The 26,771-nt window shown below is 36.3% G+C and overlaps 1 protein-coding gene across 8 annotated transcripts in view; it reads left to right on the forward strand.

Annotated features, from left to right (window-relative positions):
* dgo (ankyrin repeat domain containing protein 6 diego) overlaps positions 1-26,771 on the forward strand; it is a 236,197-nt gene that overhangs the window by 1,422 nt on the left and 208,004 nt on the right. Inside the window, exons 1-3 of one of the 8 annotated variants that reach the window (XM_076365390.1) lie at positions 1,889-2,841; positions 3,634-3,815; positions 3,937-4,045. The exons of 1 other annotated variant lie outside the window; for it this stretch is intronic. The gene's annotated coding sequence lies outside the window, so the exon portion shown is untranslated. Of the gene's footprint in view, positions 1-1,888; positions 2,842-3,148; positions 4,046-26,771 lie in introns of those variants that run through there. 6 more of the 8 variants (XM_076365387.1, XM_076365389.1, XM_076365388.1 and 3 more) reach the window with 6 other exon arrangements.

Raw genomic sequence — 26,771 nt, forward strand, 5'->3', positions numbered from 1 at the left:
TTGCGGAGGAAGATTTATTTATTCGGGATATCTGAATGCAAAATTGAAACATTGTAACCGAATTGTTACTGAAATTTTGAATTATAATTCGGATAACATGATTGCACGTTGAATTTTCTGTTAATTTTCAATCATGACATTTTGCGAAACTATTGTTCTTATGTTTTCTTGAGCGTGGTTGAGTATTCAAGCCATTGGCGATGCCTCGTATAAATAGGTAGTAAGTACCTCCTATACGGAGTGTTCCATACATCATGATATAATAGAAAAATAAAGGCTTTTTTATGGAAAGTTAAGTTAAAATTTCAAAATTAAGTTTTTAGATGTGAGGTCTTTAAGGACAAGGGCTTTGACAATTTGTAAGATAGTCAATCTAACGAATTTGCGTATAGCTTTTGCACGAATTTGTATTTGTAAATATATATCAATGTTTTACATTACAGATATTATCGATAATAATATTTTCTTAGTTTTCATACAAATATTATTATTCGATTACAGTCTCTCGTTTTTTTTTGTCTTTGATTTTCTCAAAATTGTAATTTCAGCTTCCAATTTAATTGTGTATTATCTAAATTTTATTCGATTTAATATCAATGACTAGCCCTAATATTACCACTGACAAGATGTGTTCGATTAATATCGTGAACGTGATAATTATAAACAAAAAGACAGATTTGTCCCAGATGTCCCAAGTAGTATTCATCTATCAAGTATGTTAATATTTTTAACCCTTAAGGGGTAAGATCGTTAGATGCGCTTTGAACAAATAATTAAAGAAGGAAAAAACTGAACAGTAATTACAGTTTCAATGTGTGTATGTTGGTTTTGATTTCAGAACATCTTCGGTGCAAAGTTAATCTAATAAAAACTGCTTTATTCGAATACTTACATGTTCACTGATAATTATGTATCGTTGTTACAAGCTACGAGCGTGTTAGAGATGTTCTCTAATCAGAAATTACCATGACAAATTTGGTTGGGTGTCACCGACGACCAGTAGTTGATTTGTTGTTGTCACCAATAGTACGACACATCTGGGTTGTTGTTATATTATTTCTTCAAAAATTGTTAAAATAAACGAATTTCTTTCAAAAAACATTATTAAGGCAATGCGAGAAACAAAAGAAAGGTAAACTAAAATAAACTACTGTATTTTACTTTGTTTATCTTATGTCAAAACTACTTTGTCTAATTTAACTTTCGATTCTATATGTAAATCAGTTTGGAAATGTGTCCAATAGGATACTAATAGGTTAGTAACCCTTAGCTGTCCTATATTCAGGCAAACTTAATACCACATTTCATTTGAATAATTATACATTTTATCAATTTCTGTTACAATTATCTACAATATCGCGATCATATTACACATAAATGCAATTTTACTGCTTGTAAAATGTTCTCAAATAAATTACTAAAATATTATAAAAAAGTGTTACGTATGTAACATTGATCCAGTCTTCGGATAGAAAAGCTAAGAATATTTTTTAGCGTAAACTATTAAGGGTCAATGAAAAATATTCCTTTTAATATTACAATTGAGAAAAGTGAGTTTCGGTGATGAAATGCCGCTTTCCGTTCCGTTGGGAGCTGCAAAACGGTCGAAGGTAGGAAATGGAAATCGTACGAGCGATGGATCGGTTCCCCGGGTTGCGTTTATCGTGGCGTCTCGCGAGCCAAGCTCGAGAGAGAAATCGTTGGTTCGTCGACGAGAAAAAGAGGGTTAAGGGCCGGGAGAAAAAGGAAACCGTTCCCGCCGGTTGAAAATGAGCGGGGAATCGAAAGGCAGAAGGGGGTGAGAAGCAGGTGTGGTGGGGATCCATTGCTCGATTCGCGGCTTTCGTTGCTCCGAGCCACGATCCATGGATCAGTCTTGGTGCAACCGTCTCCTCGAACTGGTTGTTATCGTTTCGAAATCGCGTTGCGGCTAATCGATTTAAATGGTTCGGCTTATGCAGCCAGTTCTCGCGACGTCGATGTAACGATTAATTCTCGCGATGATCGTTTTGTGTTCACTTTTACATTTTCTTCTTTGATTGGAGTCACTGAAAGCGTTGGGGATACGCACGAGTGATTCCTTGCACGAAAAACGCGTTCGGGGCTATAAATAATGGATTAAAGGAGAATTTTCAGTGAAACGCCGACGAAATATTTGGTTGATGTGTGATACGGCTCGCATTCGATTCTTTAATCCGACGGATTCTTTTTAAACTGTTGAAAGTGCGCGGAACACGCCTGGGTACTTGGTGACTTCGATGCTTGCGCAGGCGGTATTTCGACTGGCAGTGCTTCTGTGTGGTGAACACGTTCGGTGTATGTGCTATGTAATTTTGATAATTGTGCGAAATTTATATGAATATTTCCGTAGACAAGTTCAATCGTTCAAACATATGTAAATGTTGATACAATTTTTGTTGGTAGTGGAGGACAGTTATTATCGATCACTGGAAGGGCTTTAACAGATTTAAAATATTAAACAGTTCACTGTTTTCACGATACTCTTTGAAATGTTTTTCCTGAAGTATAAAGTAGTCGTGTAACATTCTTCGACTGAAAAAAGCACATTTTTTACACAAACAGTAATTTGGCGATTAATTAGCGCCTGATAGCGAAGTTTCGTTGCGAAGTAAGAAAATTTATCTCGAAAATTCATAAAAAGATTTGAAGCTTTGTGTTTTTTTATTAACGGATGACTGAAAACATCAAGATTAAAATAACTTTGGATAACATATTTGATTTTTCTAAATTGAACTGATCCTGTCTCGTTCTGATTATTCGCGAGCTAATTAAGTATTTCATTAATTTCAAGATTGATTCAATCTTTGAAATTGAGAACGGGTACGAAATTGCCTAGTTTAAAGTCTGAGAATATATAATATGATTAAAAATATAGAATATAATTAAGGAAAATGAATTTTGCTTTATTTATACTTTAATTTATTCTTGAGAAAAGACAGTTTGATATATAAAAATTGTTAAATTTATGGTAATTGCAACTGGCATGAAAGTTATTATTTATTCGCGTTCGACGTAATATAGATTCAAACGCTGGGACGAAACGTGCTCTACGGTGATATCGATGCCCGCATGAGAAAGCCGTGACGAGTTTGGTTCGTGGTTATATGCTCGTTGCACTCTTGCACGGTTTTCTGCGATACGATAACAAACGTACGCAACATGTTAACTTTTTTTTATTCATTTATCTAAGTAGACAATATGATGAGTCATTTCTTAGACAATTTTTTTAAAGTTTATTTATATGCAATGTGCCATTACTGTTTAATAATACAGTAGGACTTCGATTAACCGAATCACTACTTTTCGCGATGTGAATCATTCAGAGTGTTGATCATCCACAAATTTAACAATTCAAATTCCCAGATTATACCTTGAAATGTAGGATACGATCGATCTCTGAAAACACACTTCGAAGAATTCCGTTTCGAGCCTCCATTTATTTGAGCTGTTAGTAGCCCAATTAAATCGAATAGTTGAGGTTTCACTGTTTAAAATTTCCAGGAGTTTCCTAGAAATAATAAACGAAAGTATTATTAAATGAGAAAATTGAAATTTTTTTATTTAATTATTTCAAGATCAGACTGCTCAGTAATATCGTTCTTTACTTCGTAGAAACTAAATTTTAGGATCTTTATTTGTGAAGTATTCTAAAAATTATTCTTATTGATAATCTTTATAACACGATTGCAAATATAAAATTTTGCATTACTTTGTTGAGACAAGTGCTAAGTGTATTGTATTGTTTGAGAACTGAAATATTACTACTCTTCGAAACAGTCCGAAGTGAAAAGGAAGTGAGTATGGTTCTCATGTAGTCAGACATTGAAGTTCGATTCGTAGTGAGAGACAGAGTTGTTGAAATCTAGGATTGATTCTTTATTTGTGCGGCTAAAGTGTTTTTTTTTAATTTATAAGTGATTGTTCTGAGTTTGGATATATATTTGACGTTGGTGTGTGATGTAATTTACACCTGCGAGTGGATTATAAACTTGGGAGTTCAATTTTGGGAAGAGATGTATGGCTGGTGAGTACTTCACTATATTTATACCATAAATAATTTTATATGAATATTACTATAATGTTATATAAATATTATTTACTAAAATAATATTTTATTTAAAGATGAACGGCTGTGAAATAGAATACTAAATAAAATTTCAGTAGATAAAATTTACATGAGCAGAATGTGTTTAAAAAACAGAGATTTTAATGAGAAACAGAGTGGCATATTTCATAAAATCTTCACTTGATTAAAGATGGATTTAATTTCGCACGAGTAATTTATATTCTTTCGCCAGATACTGGTAGTCAAACATTTAAAATTCATCTTAATTTTCGTGTTAAATCGAACTAGAATAAATATTAAACTTGGATAAATTCTTGCCCCATACGAATTTTGTTTTATATTAGTGAAAAGAATGTGTTGATCGATAATATTAATTTTTTGGACGTCCACTTAGACTACTAGTTGTGATAGTAACAATAATATTAACGCGTTTTTTTATGATCCCTTCCAAGAGTTCAGTTAAACAGACGAGAATTATTTTCTTCCACGCACCTCCAATATTTGAAAGGTTAATGACTGCGCATCCATTGCTTTCGTCGAAGCAATAACGAAATGCAGGAAGCAGTTCCGTTCGAAAAGTACCGTCTTTTCTTGGAAGCCTCAAATTTAAAGTCTCGTCCATACCCCTTCGGCTTTTGCCACTGTAAGTACATACATGATGAAACTGTTTGAATGATTGATTCTTTCTTGGTATCCATATATAGGTTCATTTTAATAAACGCTGCCTAGCGTCGAATAGTTCCTTATGCAACTTGAATATTGTTATTTTATTCTTTCTATGCTATCCACTTTAATAAACCGTATTATATGCATTTTATTCTAACTTTACATAGAGAAAATTGTTCATTTAATGTTAGATTTGAGAAAGCTTTATTCAGTTTTGTAAAATTTGTAAAATTCATACATTATTTATAGTGTGCTCGTATGTACGCATCATCATACTGAACTTTGCAATATTCTAAAATCGATTTACATCTACCGTATAGAATAAATTGTTGCGATTTACAATTACAATTCTCATTCAATTTATTTGAATATCTCATGATACACTATAGACAGGGTTAAACAAAAGTCAATGATCATCAGTCACAAATTATGATTCAACAGAACTTTTTACAATAATTTAGCAAATTGAAGTAACCTGTCTAATAATATACATCTTCAACAGTGAAAAGTAAAATGCATATGCACCATATGTTATTCGAGCTATTTGCTCGCCGCAGTGATTAATTGCACAAAATGAAAAGTAAAAAAATCCAATGAAATAATATATAATACACAAAGAATTAATCAAGTTTGAATATTAAAATTTGATAATACCCAGATAGTGTCATTAAGCATTATTAATTGACCTATGAACGACTCAAGCATCGTTCGTTAACACTAAAACTATCAGACGGGTCAAAGTGATCCATTCCTGATTTCTTCATTTTGCAATTATTAAAAGGATCATAGATGTTTCTCTGAGACATGATTAAAGAAATTGATTTAGCAATACGCAAACTGAATTATAAATCAATTAAAGCCCCGATAGATGCACTCTTAAAGTTTCTATAGATGAATTTAAAAAAAGTCAATGTAACTCCTCGGTAATTTTAGTGTTAAAAAGATCCGTTGTTTCGCACGAAACTGAAAAACTGGGAACATGGTAAGCGTTCTAGTAGTCAATATGCACAGAAATAATCGAACAAAATGGCTCGTCGACGATAAACCGGTGAGGACGCGGCTTAACGTTCCTGTTCACGCTGGAACGGATTGACGACCCGCAAAACGTGCACGCACCGCTCAACGAACTTACCCGGAATTTTTTTGGCGTGCATGAACACGTGTAAAACCGACGTGTGTTTATATTTCTCGTGTTCTTTATTCCGTGTGCATCCGACTTACTGTGAGGCGCAGTCTGCAACGCGCGTCTGTCGCCGGTCACGCAAGAATGGAGAACTGTTAAACTTTTCCGGTGGCGAACGAGGGTCTCGAAGTCTTTGTTCGAGGTGCTTGTGGCGTGCTCATGACCACGCACGACGAGTTTGGAAATCATTTCGAGACATTTTCACTCGTGGAACAATGCTTGAAGGGCAACGAGACTTCGCACGTTGCAAGTTTTTGTAAAACTGTCGATGGGTTATAAAAATTTCAAAATATGCTGGAGTTCAGTATTACCAGAACATTTTACGAATGTTTTTAAACCTTTCGCGGTTTTACGTCCAGATAGGAACGACGTTCGATATTATTCCAGTCGCTGAATATTTTACCGTTTTCGTTGTGTTTATTCGTAATATGGTAATCATGCCATGTACAGTGGATCTCGAACGTTTTCAGATAAATTGGGGAAGCGTAATATTAAATAACAATTGCGTTACGGTACGTCGATTTGTGTTTCGAAGTGCGAAACTGAGAAAATCGCAAAAATTTTGAATCACAAGTGAAATCAATTCGGAGTGGCAAACTAACAGTTTCCTTCTTTACGATTAGTAATATTCTAAAAATTTTGAACGTTTATTTGCATACTATATTAGAGGTAGTTTAAAATCTTAAGCGCGCACACTTTTCAATTTGAACAAAACTTTCAAATCCAGTTAATTATAAAATGAATAGTTGAAACAGTGCTGTGTAATTCAAGCGTTAGATATAAGAAATATTTATCGTGGATGTACGAAGACATCGACAAACTATTGCTATCGAAGTAGGAACGTGTAATTGGTGCGATGAAGCTATGTGAAACTTAATGCAGTATTAGCACGATCACAGTCGTGATTAGTATATGGGTCATGATAAGTGAACGAGTTACAAGGTAGTCGAAGATAACACACACGACAAGCGTAATTAACCTGAAATATATGAATGTAATTAACCATTTTGAAGCTACATGGATTGAGTTTGAAAAGTTCTGGAGCAGTTTGCATATTAATGCTCCTAAAGACATTTTCTTTTAAATGTAGGACAAAGACGTCTAGAACGTGAAGATGTCAAGAACGTAGTGTGATTAACTAATTTTGGGAGGTTCAGGAGAGGAATGTCTCGCGTGAGAGTGTCGAGAGTCAACTGCGTTTATAGCGTTCTCTTTTTTCCCCTCTTTTCCTCTTGAGCAGGTTGATTAAAGCACCAGTGGATTTCTTTCTCTTTTTAACACGTATTTATTTTGTTTTCTTGTAACGTTTGTAGCGATTCGATAGGGCAGTTTTTATAGGCGCTATAAAAAGATGGGCACACGGTTCCCTGACAGTGTCGGTGCCATGGTCTCCATTTGGTGATCACATTTATTTAACGTCACCACTCTCACGTTCCTAAAGCTATAGAATAGTCATAAATGACGTTATTTCATGCGATAAGGAAATTTATACAATCGATATATTTTTAAACTGTGTTATTATTTGTTGGTATTGAAAATTTTGACTTTTCAGTTGTTATTTAGCGCCACAGGTTTTCCAAACATTTCTTTTTCTATTGAAACTCGAAAGAACATTCTTTTGTGTTAATTTTTGAGAACAGGTTCTTTTTAACGTGATTTTATTATACATAGTAATTCACATTGTCGACATTATTAAGTCATTCGTTTTATTTCTGTTTATATTAGAAGTAGGAAATTCGTCGATTAGAATTGAATATCAATTTTTATACATATTACGTTGTAACAATTTATGTAAACATTGATTGGTGTATTAATATTAATTTGCTCTTTAATTTCAAATTTCTCTTATAATATACAGCATATTTTATTCCAAAATTTGAGGAACGAATCAGTGCGTTTAAGTTTGTTGTTAATATTTCAACTTGAATATTAATAAAATAACATTCAATATTCAGTAATTCAACTAATATTTAATAGTTTAGGAAAAGATTTGGCAGAAAAATTGTCAATGCTTCAATTAACCTTCATCCGTTCCTTAAAACAAAATCCACATGAAAAATGAATCTCGATTTGGGTCGAAAAAGACCCTAGTGCCTAATCAAGGTTATCTGATATTCCGGACGTGTATTGTCATCCTAGTAGTTTTATATCGAAGCTCCTTTATCATTTCGACGTGAAAGACGACTGCAGAACACGATACTTCGCGGGGTCACATAAAACTTCAGTCGGCCGATTTTTTCCGTGTCGCAATTAGCGCAACGTAGCGAGCGCGGGAGGAGCCCGAGAAAGTAACGGTACGGTAAATCAACGTATCGGGGATTGAATTTATGCACGATGCGTTAAAAGGACGGCCTTGGAGGGCGAATAAATTTTCTAGCGAATTCCGCGTGGCTGGGTATCCGTAGGCCGCAGCAGAGCGTAACATTCGCGTTCACCACGTACAGATATATTATCGCGATTGTATCGGTGAATGTAACATAGAGAGCTCCGCGAATTTTGCCGCGATAGATCACACAAGGCAATCCAGAAGTAACGAGCTCTCGATTTTTCCCGGGACTTCCTGCGAACCGAATCGCTCGTGCCGGGCTGAATTTGTTACGTTTATTAGAGGTCGTTAGAGATAACCTACAGTTTCCCTAGAGGCGGCTGCCCCGTGCGATGCAATGGAATTTGGGTTACCTTTGAAATTTATTTTCTGGAAACTGTACAGCTGAATCTTCTAAAATTTATTATTTAGAAATTGGATAGAAATAATAAGATAATAATTAGATAAAAACAATAAGATAGAAACTTCGTAGAAATTGGATAGAAGCAATAAGATACAAACTTCATAGGAATCGGATAAAAATGATAAGATTTAAATTATTAGAAACAATAAAGTTTTGTATAGAATTTCATCCCTCTTTTGCATACTATCGTTAGCTTTATGAAGTTAGTGACACGGAAAATAATGTTCTATCTTATCTCTTCCTCGTTTTTCATCTAATTTCGTTTCAAAACGAACAGGAAATGTTTTGAAGTTGCTAAATATTACATTACTCGAAAAGGAGATATACATTATTTCTTCTTTCATGAATTTTAATATTGAATTGTTTATATTTCGCACGCATCGCGAAACGCATCGTTCCTTTCGTGGTATGTTAGTCTTTAGGATCGAGGTTTTTGTTGGACGGTCTTTTTACTTTTTAAATTACCATTGCCGTTAACACGCAAGACACGGTACGTTAGTCTGTCTCGCATGATCAAAGTAGCTGGGTCTCTGATACACCGAGTGGAGCGGGATCAATTAAGCGTTGCTGATGACTCAATTTCGAGGTTGATCGGTCCCGTCGATCCCAATGGGCTGCGGAACTCACCGTGAAAGAATTCAGTGAAATGCGATTCGACGGATGAAAGCCAGGTATTAATGACAGTTTTTTTTTATATAAACGAGTGAAACGAGAGGATCGTGGTTTACGAAAGAAAATGAAGTAGAAATTGTTGCGGTTAACTATTCTTTGTTTCTGGTATTTACATACTGCTGTTAGAATTGTTTTTACACAATATATCGCGTTGTTTGCTTCCGATTTCAATAATTGGTAATGTTTTATTGCTTACTTTTATTGAATTTTCATACTTCGAATGATTTCACGAATTCTGAAATTTCTGCATTTCATATTACTTTTCCATTGCAAAGTCCACACTTCGACTTTTCATGATAATATATATATATATATATATATATATATATATATATATATATATATATATATATATATATATATATACACGCGTCGATTCACGGAACTATAACTCGACCTCATGACCGATCGGCATGAATCCCACCATCACAGCACAGATAAAGTCGTGAATCAAGCTCCGTTGACGAATCGATCGGTAACACGAAAGGGGTATAAATTATTCCCGATAGCGTAATAATAAATTATGTTCATCTGATAATACTACTCTCCCCATTAACGCCGATGGTGTCTCTGTATCTGGAACGAGTGAGAGTAATATATTTACGCTCGGCTCACGGTCGCGCTTGGACTCGTTTCACGCTTAGACGTGCCCGGTCAACTTTCCGGATCGGCTTTTCCCGATGATCACGCATGATCGATTTCCTCGATATTTCGAGGCAGATCGCGGAATACACACTTCAAAGCCGCGGGATCCAAGAGGTACTCGAGCGGAAAATTCCGTGGTAGCGGATAGTAAAAGCCTCCTCCCGAGCCATTTATCTAATATCTCGTCACGCGTGTGTACATTCTTGTCCTGTACATTAATTAGCCTAATCGCGGCGGCGCAATCAGTATTCGGGGATGCGCAGTGCGCGGCCTTAAGGGCATGTGCACACGAGCGACGCGGTGCCGCACTAATTGTTTCAGGATAATAAGGAAACACAGTTCCTCTGCTAGAAGTTCTTACGAAAAAAGAATGAGACTTTTTATAATAAAGGTATGCTGAACATTTTAAGACCAAAACGAAGCAAAAATATTGGATACAATTGTCATAGCATCATGTAGAAGGGAAGCATCTCTTTTATGAGAAATGGTACTTTTAAAATGTCTACCTTCTGATGTTCATCACAACTATAATGCGTACTAAATTATATTAATTTTTCGTTTCCAAGGATTATAGACATTTAACACTAGAACCAGTCAAAATTACTGGTTTCGATTTTTTTGTTTCGCAATTATCGATATCTGAAAAGCATTGAGTATTCGAAATGACCTTGAAAATAAATAGTTTCACTTGAATGCTATAATGAATGTCTGAAGAAACTGAAAGTAATATATTCTTAGAATTTTTATAGGGATTGCATATTAATCGTATTAAATGCTCGATAGTTCTAGTGTTAAGAAGCAAAATATATTTAGTATACATCGATTTCAGAACGTTGACATTATATCAAAATGTCACTTACTCTGTCGATCCAGTCCACTGTACACCGCAGCGGAATCACGTCACTCGTGTGCATAGTCCCTAAACCTCGTGCCATGCGGCGCAGCGTAGCGGCGGTTCGCATGAGATTACCCGGGGTAGATGTTAAACGGCGAGATGCGGTAACAGTTACGCGGGACACGCACCGCAGATGCGATCCTCGCTTAACAAATCACTGGCGAGATCGCGTTTAATGTCGCTTACCGAGCCACGTTTTTGTCGCACGATTGTCGCGAGTTATGGGAGGTTGCGCCAGCTGACGAAGCTGTTTCCAGAAATGGATTTTTCGTGTTGCAATGTAAATACTAAGGAATGTTTTTTCTTTTTTTGTTGATTCGATTAAAGTAAAATGTTCGGAACATTAGTTTTATTCCTTGATTCTTAACACATTGGCCGTTACCATTGTGCAAAGGATATCAACTCCGGAGGCCAGCTTATATTTTCCATTTATTGGCATACGAATGCAGCACAAATCGTATATTTTGAGTACTGTGCAAATTTGGTGCTATTACTTAAGTGGTGAATGTAATAGTATAATATTTTAATTTAACACTTTAATCTTTGAATATAATATTTCAACCCTTTGCATTCGGTGAACCCCTCTGAGGGGATATTTTGAAAGTGATATTGAAATCTCCGAGTCTTATGGTCTTATGATTTCCTTCTCAATTTCATGATTCATTAGAAAAATAGGGTTAGGACTACACTTACACTATGTCTATATTTATTCAGAAGCATTGAAATTAATAATAGAAAAATAGTATTCAATTCGGACATGGAAGAATTAAGTGATACTTATATTTTCTAAATTCTATTTGAAATCTTCACCACGAGTTTGACACGATATTATTGGGCAAGGGGTTAATATTTAAATATCTCATGTCCAAGCAACCATTTTTCCCGTATTAACTTGTCTAACTTTATCGGTCAGAAGCTAAGATCGAAGGGGTTAAAGTCCCACCCCTTCTTTCGTTACTCGCGTCCGTTACACCCGGCACAACCATTACGTCCACGGGCGCCGCGAGTATGTTGTATGGTAAATTTCGAAGGAACGCACGAAACCCGACGATAATTTATTCCGCGGCCGTAAACTTTGCGCCAGCCGGCCTTCCTACGCTTGTTTCCTCTCGGGCCAAAAGTGCTAAGCAAACACGTATCCAGGGGGTCTCGATGTTGCGCATACGTTTTCTCTTTCAATGTTTTTTTGCGCGTTTCAACCCTTCCTCCCTCGGACGTTTCGCCGCGCCGTAACCGTGTCCGCTTCTCCTGCCTTTTACCTCGTCCTTTCCTTTCCGTTTTCTCCTACGCCTCCCTATCTCGGCATCTCCTCGTTTTACCACCGGTATCCCTTAACTCCTCCGTCTTTGTGCGTGCGTTGCAGCTTCCTTTTTTCCTTCCGAGAAACCCGTGAGCCCCGTCCGCGTGAAATCGGAATGAATATTCCGCGGCCGTTTTGCGCGAAAGAATCGAGTCGCGTCTTTTGTTGTGTTTCACGCGTGATGGAATTTAACCCTTTGCACTCCTACGTCGAATGTGACTCGACGTCAGACTCATTCGAGAGTGCGCGCTTCTTTGTCGAGATACTTTTAAATTGTTTTATTTTGTCATGCTCTTTTTGTGCATAGCCATACTTATGTTGTTTATTTATTCTTGATCTTATTTATTTTCGTTTTATTTTTCTCTATTAGTCACTCCCGCTATAAAGGTAACTCGATGTACCACATTGTAAGGTCGGGGGACATTCGTTGATAAATTTTAATATGTTGTTATACTGTTCTCGACAGTATTAATGTCTTTCGAAATATATTTCAAATAAAACACGTAAAATAATACTAAATTATCGAAAAATGTAAATTATTATTTATATTCTTTCAACGATTAATTGAACACCAGATATAAAACTTGGAAATTCGCGGGCATATAATAAACAGATTAAATTGATCGGAAATGATTACACAAGAACGGAAATTAATAAGATCGAAGAATATCGCAAGCAATTATGTTGCAGGAAACATAGTTTTTACCTTATCTATCTCCCTCTGTAAAACATTAATAAAATTGATAACCGGTAATTGGGATCTGTAATGCGCGTAATTATAGTCATTGTATCATGGGAATATTGATTGCTCGAAGAAAGTGTTATTTACGCTAACAGTAACATGTTACATTTATATTTGCTTTACAAAAACGGAATATAATGTGAAGTCTCTGTCGTTCGAATAATTATGAGTGACACTACAGGTGGGCGTGCATGTGGGTAGAGCGAATGTAAGGCTGTTTCCAAATAATCCTGGTTTTGTCGCCACAAATTCCGTTGTTCCACAAAAAAATGATTGCCCAAGGAAATATCGTCTGTAATTCTATACCGAAATAAATATGCTAAACAGAACGTTAAATTCTGTCTAAATTTCAAATTTTAGGCCCTGGTCAGTCTTCTTTTCCATTGCGCCCTCGTATCAACAATACTTTTACACAACACACAATTTAACAAATTCCAGATTTCATGCTTATAATTATAGAAATTATAAACATTGTTCCTTTATAATTTATATTGACTTTGATTGATACGATACTATAAGTACATATCCTAATACATTCTTCTCAATTCTTTTATTTCCAGAAACAATACAATAAATGTAATGAAATTAAGTAAGAAAGTAAAACAAATAAATATTTGTAAATCTGGTATAAAGTGTACTTTTTTAACGGATGAACAGTACAAAATAATTACTATACTAAGATAAGAGTAAAATTACTTTCTCAAAACTTTCGTTGAGCCTGGAAAACGTTAGCGTATCACTTGGGTGGTCCGACATTTTATCACAAGGACGTCCCACGACGTCTGAAAGAAGACTGTAACCGGGAACTACATAACTCCTAATTTTCAATGTATGGAGTTCGAGAGATATGGCATCTATCTATCAAATATCTACGTGCAGTTAATTTCTTTCATTAACCGTTGAAGCGTTGATCGTGAACAGTGACATAACAAATCAAAATCGGGCCACTTTCCATCTATATCAGAATTTATGTTTGTGTCTATATATTGTTTATGTAGGATATTATTTTATTTTGAATTTGTCTTCATATCTGAGATTTCATTCTTTTTTTATTATTCAAGGCAACAGTGAATAGTTCCACTTCCAATGCTAATTCATTGAAAAGTGAAATCATCTTTCGTCTCTGTTCTTGTTAAAAAATTACACATTGTCATTTTACAAATTATAAACTTGACAAAACAAGGAAAAGCAAATACTATTAAAATGTAAATATGGCGACACCTCCTATACTTGCCACTAGAGGGCTACGAGATCTACTCGTCTTTCTCGCTACTGCTGCGTCTTCTCCTTGATTTGATATGTATGTATACATTGCGTTGGTGCAAAGGTGTTGACGTTTTTTTACAAGAAATAAAAGGAAGACTTCTCAACTGTTCACACTGGCGAAACCAAGACTAAGCAAGAAAAACGAAGCAAGAAGTGTTTTGTATATACGTTATAATAGCTTAAAAATAGATGTTATTTCTTTTGAAGGAAAACATTTTTTTGTTAACCACGTACAAAAGTCGACAACAGTTTTACGTCAATCCAATATGTTCCGTAAATTTCTGACATAACCTCTTTGTGTCTAAACCAGGAATCTACTAGGATAGCCTTAGGCCAAGACGTTCCGTTTTTGCCGCTGAAGTAAGAACTGTATATTTTAATGCAACTAAGTTGACCAACACGGAACACGTTGTAACACGCATTGAAATATACAGTTCTTACTTCAGCAGAGAAAACGCGACGTGTGACACTCTGTATAGACCTGGTCTCATTGGAGGAATGTCTGCAGGGCAGTCTTTGAGCTTGCAAAACAGTAGTTATTATTTATTAATTTCTGGAATAAAAATTATTTTGTATAGCAGGAACTACTTACTAACAAATTGGTAACCTTCAATTTTCGTCATGTGAATAGTCGATTTTTTGGATTTTGTCTAGAGGTAACAGGAATTTGCGACTCACTATGTTTAATATATTACCATAGTGGATATTATGCCAATTATAATTTATATTAAATGAACTGTTTAACATCATGTCAACAAGCACAGCACGAAAATCGCCACTAGGGGTTGACCACCTTGAATACGTTTACTTCATACAATAGTAAACAAAATAAAACAATGCATTTCTAAATGAGTAGCTCCAAACAGTTCTCCAGTTTTATTGGGGAATGTTACGTGGCAAGGGGAACGTGTCGCTGGCAGCGTCGAGGCATCCTGAAAACGACAGGATCGTTTGCGACGGCGCACGTTCTATCGTATGGAACGGATACGCGAGCTCGGTTTTCTTGAAAATCCAGCAGGACGAGACGTCGGACGAGTTTTTTTCACTCGTGAATCGATGTCGTACCAAAGACAGGCCTCGTACACGATCTACTAGCTGCGGCCGAGCAACACACGACGAGCACGGGCACGCGGCTTCGTCGTGGCTGGATACGACAACGATCTCCTTTACGACTCGTGGAAAAATCGTATTACGATCTCGCCATTGCCGGACGCCGCGCCGTGCCGCGTCGGTTGGTCGTGAAATAATAAGGTACAGCCAAGGAACTATCATGGTGGCAACAGGGCCTGTTGTAGTAGTTGGCAGAGGGTACAGCCAGATAACGGGGTCAAAAATGCACTTAGACCGAAACGAGTCGACGATAAAGCGGATGATAGCTCGCTAAAGAAAGACACCTTGTGTCAAGATTTAATAGTCTATCTTGACCATATCTTGAGGAGGATCGCTGAGAAAGTTGGGCTATCGAGGTTTCTTGCGTTTTTCCTGGTATAGAAGTACAAGAAAGTACAAGTATAAAAGTATAGAAATGTTCTGGAAATGTTTGATGCATCAGAGTTCTAGTGTCTGATATTGGGCAATTTCTTATACATTTTTCATTGAAAATTCTGCTTGTAAAAAGAACGTTACAGAATTGGAAAATTGAAGGTACTGTATTAATTTCTTCAAGGATACTAGTACATATGTGTACATTTGATTTTAATAGTCATATGTGTACGTTGAATTTTACTGAAAATTCTTGTTTTAAAAAATTACAAAAACGCTACAAGTTCGAGTAACTTACGATTTCTTATTGAAATTTCAAAGAGGCATTGATTATATTTCTTTCAATCAAGTCGGTTTACCTTCATTGGTTTCAACTGTATGCTGTGATGATCGATAGCTCTTCTTCTTATAGTCGTGCTTTCAATCTTCCTTCGTGGAATGAAGATTCCCGAAAATTCTGGAACCCGTCTTCAACGTGTGCGTTTTAAACGCACCTACATTCTTGAAGTTTTTCTTGTTCTTTCGTCTTTAACTGTTCGTTCACTTCGCGAAGATTCTGGAACATACCAAAACGTTCTCGCGAAACGTAACGCATTCGTCTTTATTTTCGTCATTTCTTTTCATAAAATTTAATACGAAAGTTCAGTACTGATAAACTAACAAATCTGAGTTTTTTTCTTCGCATATTTAATGCACAATATTGTATAGTCAACGCAAAAGTTTAGTCTTGGTAAACCAATGAATCTCAGAATTCATTTTTACGCAATTTTGGTAAATGAATAACCGATTTGAAATCTGTCTAGACTCAAGTTTGAATTTCGTTATTTTTTACTTCAATATAAAAGTTTTGTCTGATAATTTGTGGTTCCTATCATGACTTTATTGTGATTCATTATTCATTATTAGATCGAACATATACGGGATTAAAACAGACTTAACTAAAAGCAAGTAATAATTTAAATCAAATACTAATTGCAATTAAATAAATATCTAGTCTAAATCAACATATATCATTAACCAAAATCGATATAAACTTTCACCAAATAATGTTTATAGAAATCAATATCCATCAAATAACAGATTCTATAAATCTACTGTTAAACACTTCCTTCCAAACATCCCTTTCCACAATTCAAACTTCATCAACCACCCCGATATCTCTTCGCGAGCAACGTCAGTGTCCATAAGTCGAAGAGCATCTTCAAACGCGTTCCTCTCGAGCTATCCAATTAAAGAACACAATCGCTAATCGCCGGTTCATAACGCTGGAAAATGATAACTTTAACAGCCGCTTCCGCGTTCCCGTGTCCTCAGATTCCCAGATAGGTCGAGTGTCGGCGGAGGAACATCGAGAGGCGGAGCGTTTATTGAAACTTCATACGGGAACCAGAGGAAAAGCGAAGTATCGTATCATTCGCGGAAGATAATGACCGAGAGTTTACGTGTGCAACGGTGCGTGTACGTGGCGCAGGATAGAATTCTGCGGGCCCTATTCGGTACCCGTCCGTTTCGCCGTATCTTAGGCCGCTTTCACCGATGAGTCTGCGGCGTTCAGCGCGGGCAATTAAAATTTCCTTCCACGTTTCTCCCGTATTTCCATATTTTGTGCGGGTTGGCCAGTGCCCGATGGTTTACGCACGGCCATAAATACGTCGGCCTGTCGGCACCCCTGCGCATTATCCGGCATGGCGGAAGTGAATCCATTCGCGAAAGAGCGTACCGGATAAGCGTACAATTAATGGCAACGCTTATGGGATTCATAAGCGTTAGGGACCTCTCGCCGCGGATTTCGCCGTATTTTGCTGTTTCCCGGACGCGAATAAATTCACTGTAATTTGCCACGTGACGACGGCCTGGTGAATTGAATTAACACTGAACGTACCGCGGCCGGTCAAATGACCGGTACTTCCGAATAAACTAATGCATCTATAGTTTTCCGTTCTCGTTAAAAACAAATGAACATGTATAATCTTTCTCTTATTATCCGAAAGCTATTTTGTGCATTGTTTCCGTATTAAATCAACAATCATCTATATTTCTTTCGGAAAAATATGATCGGTAGCTGAAGTGCCGATACGTTTAGTATTAACGCATCGGCTGCCGCTGTTGTGTGAAAAATATTAACTCTTTGCACTCGAAGCAGTTTCAATAGAAACATACGTGTTACTCGGCAATAAATGAATGAATGAATTGGTCAGGGTAGATTAATTGGTTTTTCCCTAATTACAAAAAAGGTACATTTTTCTAGAATTGTAGCATTTTTTAAGAAGAAAACGTAACAAAAATCGATGATATTAATAGTTTAGACTGATCACTTCTGCTTGAATCTGAATTATCCAGTCAAAAATAGGAAATCGTTACTTTTTAAAGAAATAGACGCGCCTCTAAGGTATTTCCGCTAAAATCGAATACCGCGAACATTCATTTTTTTTTGTGTCAGCGCGTAACACGAGTTCCACAACTCTTCAGCGTCGACGGACCGGTACGGCAGCGCGTATCTCGTTGTCGATACTTATTATAGTACTCCGTTTATTAAAGCTAGTCGATCATGGGTTAGATCGGCGCGGAGTCGTTCTCAGAACGCCGTCGACTCGTTTCAAAGTTGCAGCGGCTGTGTAATCGCTGACCATGCCGATTAGAGGTTCTCGAGTATTATATCAACCGTCTGGTAGCCTGGTTCGATCAAACACAAGACCTGTAATCCAGGACGTCACTTGCGTATCAATCGATGTATGAAAAAGACGTTAAAATTCAACGTTTGTATTTCACTATTAATATGTTGCGAATAAAACAGTATACATCCTGATAACGGTATTGGGTTTTAGTTGTTTACTTGGAGCTAGTGAAATCTGCACTACAAACGATAGAAATGTAGCGATCTTTATAATTCGTTACGGAAATCGTTAAAGAGATTGAAGTGCGGAGACCGAGCATTTTGGTTGTAAAATCGTGTTAACAGAAACGCTTTGCATGAGTCACGGTAAAAATTCGAGAAGAAATTACGATCTGGTACTCTGATCCTGTTTTTCATTTGATGATTATGCAGAGTGTAGCGTAATGAAATGCCCAGTCAAATAACCATGGGGGCTGATAATTCTACTGCGGCGTGGTAGAATCTTTTTTGTACACTGTATTTGGTTGCGCAGCCCTGAAACAGGTAAATTATATATGAGTTGTTGAAATGATTACGGGATTTCAATGGATCGTGAATAGATTCAGTACTAGCTACAATTAAGAAGCTTAATGGAGAGCAGTTTAGAATTCAAAGAGGCTGATAGCGAGTAAAAGTATGAGAAAAGTTAGAAATAAGTTTGTACTAATGGTTTTATTTTTTTTAAATATTCTCCTTCAATATTAATATATTTTCCATTGTGTCGTGTTAACAATTTCCGACCTTAAAATTGTGGGACTTCATGAGAATAACATATACAACTGAACGCTCGGCTCGCGTGCCACGTGCCTCGTGTAAAGATTTTTGTATGCTTTGAGTTCCAATAAAATCTTTTAGGAGCGTGTTTGTCAGATCTGGGATAAAAGGTAATGGAAAAAAATTGATTTTTTGAATCCAGAAAAGTGGATCCTTGAAGAATATTTTCAATATCCCCTTGAATTAATTGGAAGCTTATAACCCGAAGCCCGAATACTCTCCGATATGGTCAACGAAAGTGATTAAAAAGATTGTCGACTTGATGCGTAATCGAATTCGAGAGGTACTCGTAACGTTATCTCGCTCGGAACGTTCGGAATCACGGCGGTAGAAACCAGTAGCGCGGCTCGCGACTGAAACTTCGGGCTACGAACGAAAAGAAAGCATAATGAAGACGTGGCCGCATAAGAAAGGCGTGCCAAGAATCCAATTAAGCCGCTTTACTTTCATCGCTATCTTAATCGGCGGCCATTAAATTTCGCCGTCCGCCCGATAAACGGGTAAACTATGTGATCATAATGCCGCAGGCGTCGCGTTTATGAAAACCAACCAGAAGTTTATAACGGGAGAAGGTTCACGCGACTTGATGAACAATTCACGGTTGACCAAAAGAATGAATATGTACTGACAATGAGATGGACAAGAATCATCTTTTGCAATAGCTTCTGTTGAATTATATAGGTTTTAATTAAATATAGAATAGTACACATTTTCTAGTGGACTCTCCTCGTTTACGACGTGACCGACACACTATGCGTAGAGAACCTCTTCTCTTTCCTTTTTGCGCGTGTTTTGTTTTAACGATTCTCTCGCCAAAATATTAATTCTGACGTCTGTCGAAGATTATTTGTATTTGACAGCTTCATTTCATATGTATATTTTAACTAAAGGTGATAATCGCTTATCAATATATTTTTTCGTATAGCATCACATCCGTTAGTGTGATTGAAATTTAAACAATTGTATTGTTAATTCAAAGATGAGATGTAACAAAAAATATATACGATACACTTGATATGTACGTTTTAGTCGAAAGTCAGTATCTGAATTAATAGTTGTAAAAATTATTGCTCGTAATTTACACGCTCTCTTTAACAATCGTTCAAACTTTCATACGAGAGAACGTGATGTTTTACACTTTCTTATAATTTCTTATGAACCTTCACGAAATGTAAACTGTTACGGATTTCGCATTATCTGCTCATGAATCAGAGTCGAGGTGCTTAAACTTAAAACTGTAACTCAAACCTATATCTTACTGATTTATAGGTAATGAATAATTAAAAAAATTATTCTCATTATCAACTCCACGAGTTTTTCGACGCTATTATTGATATCGAAATTACTTATCTCTTTAAAGGAAAGATATGAACTCTGTCCAATTTTGAAATTGAAAAATTGGGTTTGATTTATGGAACGCCACTTTTCGGATTACTTCGCGATCAATCGCCATAATCGAAAATTAAGCGATTAATGGTAATGGCGTGGTCGCCGTGGAATGAGCCCGATTGATGAAATCGGTAACGTCATGTATAATTAAGCGACGCGAAAAAGCCATAAGCGAGACATACGACGCCGCGGACGGGAACAAGTTAATGAGATACATACACGTGACTAGGGTAAAGGAAGACACACGTCCAATCAATATTTATATTAAATAGCAGCTGAGCACAAAGTAAGTACATGCGCGGTTAATTGCTTTGATCAGGTTCCCGGCGAGACAGATGGTAAAAAAGGTAAATTATTCATTGTACGCACCGTGATATCGTGCGTTACGAATCGCAATTGGTGTCGCACCGATAGTTTGACATTTTATATGATGGTTACTACGGAATATAATATTATGTTTACATACGGTGGTTCGTGTTAAGCATAACACGCGAGTATCGTTGATATTATTAATGGTATTAAGTCGTTTTTTAAACGGCAAAATGAACTTGGAAAATATCTTGGCATTTATAGCGCGATTTATGAATGACAGTTATTTCTGTTCTATTTAAATAGTACTTTCATTGGTGTGTTTAGTTACGGTATGTATGCAAGTATCTTTTATCAATACGGCTCATGGTATGAAGGAACTATTTATGAGTCAATAAAAAAAGAAAATATTTGCCTGAAGTGTTTACAAACAATAATTACCGAAACGTAAGAGAAACGAACAGATCATCTGCTCAGTATTTGTTAAATTGTAATAAGAATTTGAACTGTTCGAAGTTCGTAGTTGTAAGGAACTTTTATTCTATAAGGTTTAAAATTTGATTTTCCCCACAATTTACAAATACTTTTTCTAGATAAAGAATCTACATTTTCCGAAAACTAAAAGTTTTGAATCGCAATACGTTTTTTTCGCTCTTTTCTCTCTGCTTTTTTTTATATAGTAGAATACTCCATTTCTTGAAATTAATGGTTTCTTAATGTCTCTCGTCGCATGAAACATCCCTCTTCGCGTGATCTGAATCGTAACTTCACTTATTTCGTGTATCTTGCGTTAAATTACTTTTAAAAATGATTAAATTCCTCCAACATAAAATATCGCCGAAGCATTTCTAAACCGAATATTCCATTATTTGCCAAATACGAATACGGCGTCAGAGTGCACGTTTAAATCACAAAACATAGCCAATTAAACATGGAAAATCAGACGACCATCCAAGCGTTCATTATTTAATGGCATTCAATCAAAATGATTGCACTCGTACGAAGATAATATGCCTGATTCTATTCTTAGCAGTGGTCCCCGTGCACATGACTGATCGCGTATGATTATTCCTCGATTCTCCAACAGCGCAGCCATTCTCACACAATAATTATTCCAATCGAAGCACCGGGAAGAGCCGTACAAAAGGAGCCTATATTTTTTCCCCAGTAAAAATGTCGTCGAATCCCCCCGTGCGTCGCGTAGCAGAGAGTACCTATATCCAATGTTTTTCTAGATGCGCCCGGTAAGAAAATTGGCGTCCCCCTTGTCTCAGCGGTTAATTGGAAAAATGATTTTATCCCGGGGTACGCATAAGAGCGCCATTGAAGACATAGGGAATCCAGCGTCGCTGCACTAGCGACCGAAAGAAATAGCAGACAATTATCTACTCATCCCTTTCACTGTCCCGGCGAATGAAACACGCCGGGTCCACTCTGCTACGCATTCCTGTGCATTCCTCCCATTACCATTACAGTGCTCACGAGAAATGTCGATTCTCATAATGGCCGCTGGCGGAGGTACGCTTTATTCGAGGATTAAACACACAAATTATAGCTCGTAGACGGGTATAAAACATCCGTGCCGCGTCCACTAATGCGCCATCTAGGATATCGATACGGTGAAACGGTTCAATATATCGAACAGAAAAAGCCGACTATCCCGTTTATAAACTGCCGGCATTATGCACTGATAGCGTGCGCGTATTCCATGCGTTTAAGTACAGTTAATAAATATAGTTTTCCTTTTTTTTATCTTTCATTTCACTGGGAATCCGATGGGACTCTAAAAACAGTAAACAAGTTTTCGATCTATGGATGTCCTTGTAATTGGCCCATAAACCATTTCATTTGCATACTGATTGCTCGTTAGATGTGTTTTCGGATGCGCCTGCAATTGGGATTATTCTTTCTTTTTATCGGTGTTTAAGAAATATCGATCGCTCGACGAAACTGTTCGCAGCGAAATGAATCGAATTCAAAGGAAATTTTCGTTCTCAATTATTGATCTTCGTCGATGCAATTTGAGGGAAACAGATGGTACACCGTTAACCGAACTCACGTCGACCAATGACATAATCAGTTCGATCTCTTATCCTTATCGTCGTGTAATTCTGGTATCTAATCTGCCTTAATGGCGAAAACGATCGCTTAAATTGCTTGTTCGATTTGTTTTACGAGATTACTGCTGTAAGGTTTTCAAGCAATCTAATTATTCTTCCTTAACACGGAACGTTTGTAACGTGGATGTACAGCTGGTCAAACAAATGCTTGAGCTCTTGGATCGGGAATCTTAGGAATTTAAATCGATTCGGTGAATTATACTTTACATTCGAATTAAATCGTGGAAAAAAGTAATTATGTACATCTACATAATATTACATATGTAGGTAACGCCATTGCGGCTCTTCTTCGACGCCTACGCGTACTCGATTCGTTATCGACCAGAATTTTGCAGTGTTTAATAAATTCTGTAAATGGAGGTAACTTTCTTTAAATAAATACTTTATTATTTGAAAATTTACTTATTCAGGTGATCCGTATCATGAATAATTCATAAATAAGTAAATTAATTCTATAATTCATGGATGACGTACATATAATAGCTTAAGTTATTAATATATTATTACAGTATGTATTACACTTTAGTTAGAATATATTATTCAATTATAATATGTTTCAACTTTCATTTCTTTTAATATTGTTACCCATGCCTCGGCAATATCCTTTACATGCTTCTTTCTGTTTGCTATTTGCTCCTGTTACACATTTATTTTATGTTGCCAATGTGCCTTTGTCATTTACTGCATTTTTAAAAAAGTTCAAATTTATCAAAATTTTGATTTCGACGCGAAAGGACAATGTATTTTTTCTTTAAATTTCTTTTCGCTATCTCTTACTGTTTTCATGATAATCCATGGGAAAGAAAAATTTGCATTTCCTACAAGTGGTGGTTTCACCCCTTCATAGTAAAGTCGACACGAAAGAAAATTGCAATATATTAGGCATGACTTATTCTACTTACACACCAAGTTTCATAATTTTTTGAATTTCCAGGTTCGATGCCTTTTCTTGTTAGCCAGGAATGCCGAAATAAATTTATTACTATATTTTACCAATACAAAGTGTTTACATATTATATTATTTCTCTGTTTATCAATCGAATGTCTCGCAAGTCCAAAAAAAGCTATTACGTACTACATAGTACTTCATAATCACCAACAATAATTTCGAGTGCATACCAGACTTAACGCGCTATCAACGCGCGTCATGTCAAACTGGTCCGGGTCATTTATCCCGAAACAGCTTGCGCAGTTGGATATACGCTTTCCGAAGTAGTCGGTTTCGCGCAGGGCCGAATGAAAGATGTCGGTTCGCGCGAGGGTCAAGCTCATCACCTAAGTCGGTGGATTGTCGGGGAGAACATTAAGGAACACGCGTGAATTACGCGGTGGGCGTGACCGAAGCTCGCTCGATTAAGTCGAAACATCGCCGAAACAACACAGTCCGCGTGAAATAATGTCCAGGGAGAGAAAACGTTTACGAGAGTCGGAATACGGCTAGACATCGTTAACGATCGCGGTTGTTCGCTTGTGTTCCACTCCGGTCTTGATTGAAGAAGAGTGTATGTATATCTACAGGGTGTCCCATAGCACCAGGCAAGCTTTCGCCTGTGTTGGAAGTGTACGGTGCGCCTATCACGTCTTGGATGACTATTAACCCCTTGCCCTACGATTTATTTCTCGGCTATAACCGATATGACTATTTTGCCATTAATAATTCATTGAAAAAGCAGAATTTCAGTTCAAAGAAATCAAGTATTACTTGTGCATGTTAAATTTTATTTAAAGTTTTATTTATAAGGCAGGGGTTAACACTAGACCTACCGGGCAGAACAAAATGACCTATTCCCGATTTCTCCTTTTACAATCATTGAGAAAGTACAAGCGTTTCTCAGATAAATGACTGAATTAACTGATTTGGTAATGTACGAACTAGAATATAAACCAATGAAAGACTGAATAAATACAGCTGATCCTCGATTTACGCGGTATCTTTTATACGCGATCTTGATGTACGCGATCTGAATTCAGTAACATCGGATAAAATTTTTTAACTTTTGTTTTCTGAAGTGTCATTACTGTTATTTCTCGGTTATGTGAAATAAATATGTACTTCTTAAACTTGTGCCAACTTTTCTTTTCAATATTTTGTTTTCTCTTGTAGCGACGAATTCTATTTATACGATTTTTCTTCGCGTAAGACGAATCCACGTGGAACGGATTTTCGCGTGTATCAAGGGTCAGGTGTACATCTTATAATATCATTAGAAGAATAAAAGGAAGTGAACTTGAGTTCTCGGTAGTTCTAATGTTAACAAGTTGACTGCCACTCCGATCGAGGTATATTCTTTTATTATTAAAGAAGTAATATATTATTCTTCAATTAAATAAGGGCATTATGTACTCCACCGTTATACTATTATGAACAAAAAATATTCAGGAAAAATAGTGTCTTATCAGAACACTGTGTATAGGTATATACCTACGTTTGCCGACGTAACACGGCGTGGAGATAGGAGACGATTTGAACTACTAGCTTCGCCCTTGAACGGTTTTTCATCCAATGAAGTGTTCATATTCAACTGTCGCGGGGCAAGAAACGCGTTTCACGATTAGTCGATCGTAACTGGGATCTTGAAGGTTCATCTATGGTAATGTGGTCTGAAATTAAGTTGATGACTGCGTGGATCATTATTAGAGGCGGGATGCGCGGGTACCGCGAGACAGGAATAATGTCTAGAGGTCGGGACATGTAAAATATTACATGATCTCCCTTTGGAGAAGTACCAAAGGTTGGAATAAACATTTTGCATTTTTTAAAAATATTTTTACGATTCATAGATTCTATCGTAGACCATAAAGGTGCTGGGTCATCATTTTAGGGGGAACAACACTAGTTAATCGTATATGAATTTTTATAAGGTCGCTCGATAGATTGGAAAATCATTGGCGGATCTGTATATGTTAGATATAAAAATATGAAAATTAATATCCTTATACAATTACATGTTTTTGTATAATTTTTTCGATAGAATTGTAATTTACTTGTCACAATATTTTTTTGCAGGTTTTGAAATAATGGTCGTATTTTTAGTTCAACTACTAATCAATTTTTCAAAAGTACAAATGTTCGGAGCCGTTTATGGAAAGTAGTAGTTACATACTGCTTTAAAGAAGCATTTTATCTCGTTATTTCCCATTAAAATTATCCAAGATAATTTTAATGTGATAATCACTGTTTTCATAAACTTACAAGACATCTTCATCGTATCCTTGCCATTTTTAGAAATTCTTCATCCAGATTTTCAAGAATTTTACTTTCGAAATGATATAATTCAATACGATTACCATAATTATTCGGTAAAACATCATTTTAAAAATGAAAAGAGTCCTTAATTGTAAACCTGTTTTGACATTTCAAAAGTACATGTTACTTATTAAAAGAAATTAATTGTACCCACAAAAGTATGTCGCTGTAAGATTCTTGTATACCGCATAATTTTATGCAATTACGAAGTAATAGTGAAGTATCTCGAGCCAATTGGGAAAAAGAAGAAAAGGGATAAGAAGTGGATGAACATGAAAGAGTTTGATTTGTATGCTTAATTATTCTATGTATTGCTTAACTTTATATATACGTATATAGCGTGTAAAATTATGAATTCCTAAACCTGAAACTTAAAATGTGGTCTTTTTTCATTGAATAGTATCGGTATATGTAAAAAGAGTTTAAGAAAGAATGGTGCCCCGATGTAAAGTCCAACGACATGTTTTTGTATAGGTACTGTTACGTTTTTATGTATGCTTCGCCGCGGTGAGGAAGAATTTATGCAAAAATGTTGACCTGAGTTCCTAATGTAAGGTATTCCTTTTACGAAACAAAGCTAGCACTTCGACTTCCGGGAGTTTCGAGTCGTCT

Source organism: Nomia melanderi, chromosome 3 (assembly GCF_051020985.1).
Source record: "Nomia melanderi isolate GNS246 chromosome 3, iyNomMela1, whole genome shotgun sequence".
Classification (NCBI taxonomy): Eukaryota; Metazoa; Arthropoda; class Insecta; order Hymenoptera; family Halictidae; genus Nomia; species Nomia melanderi.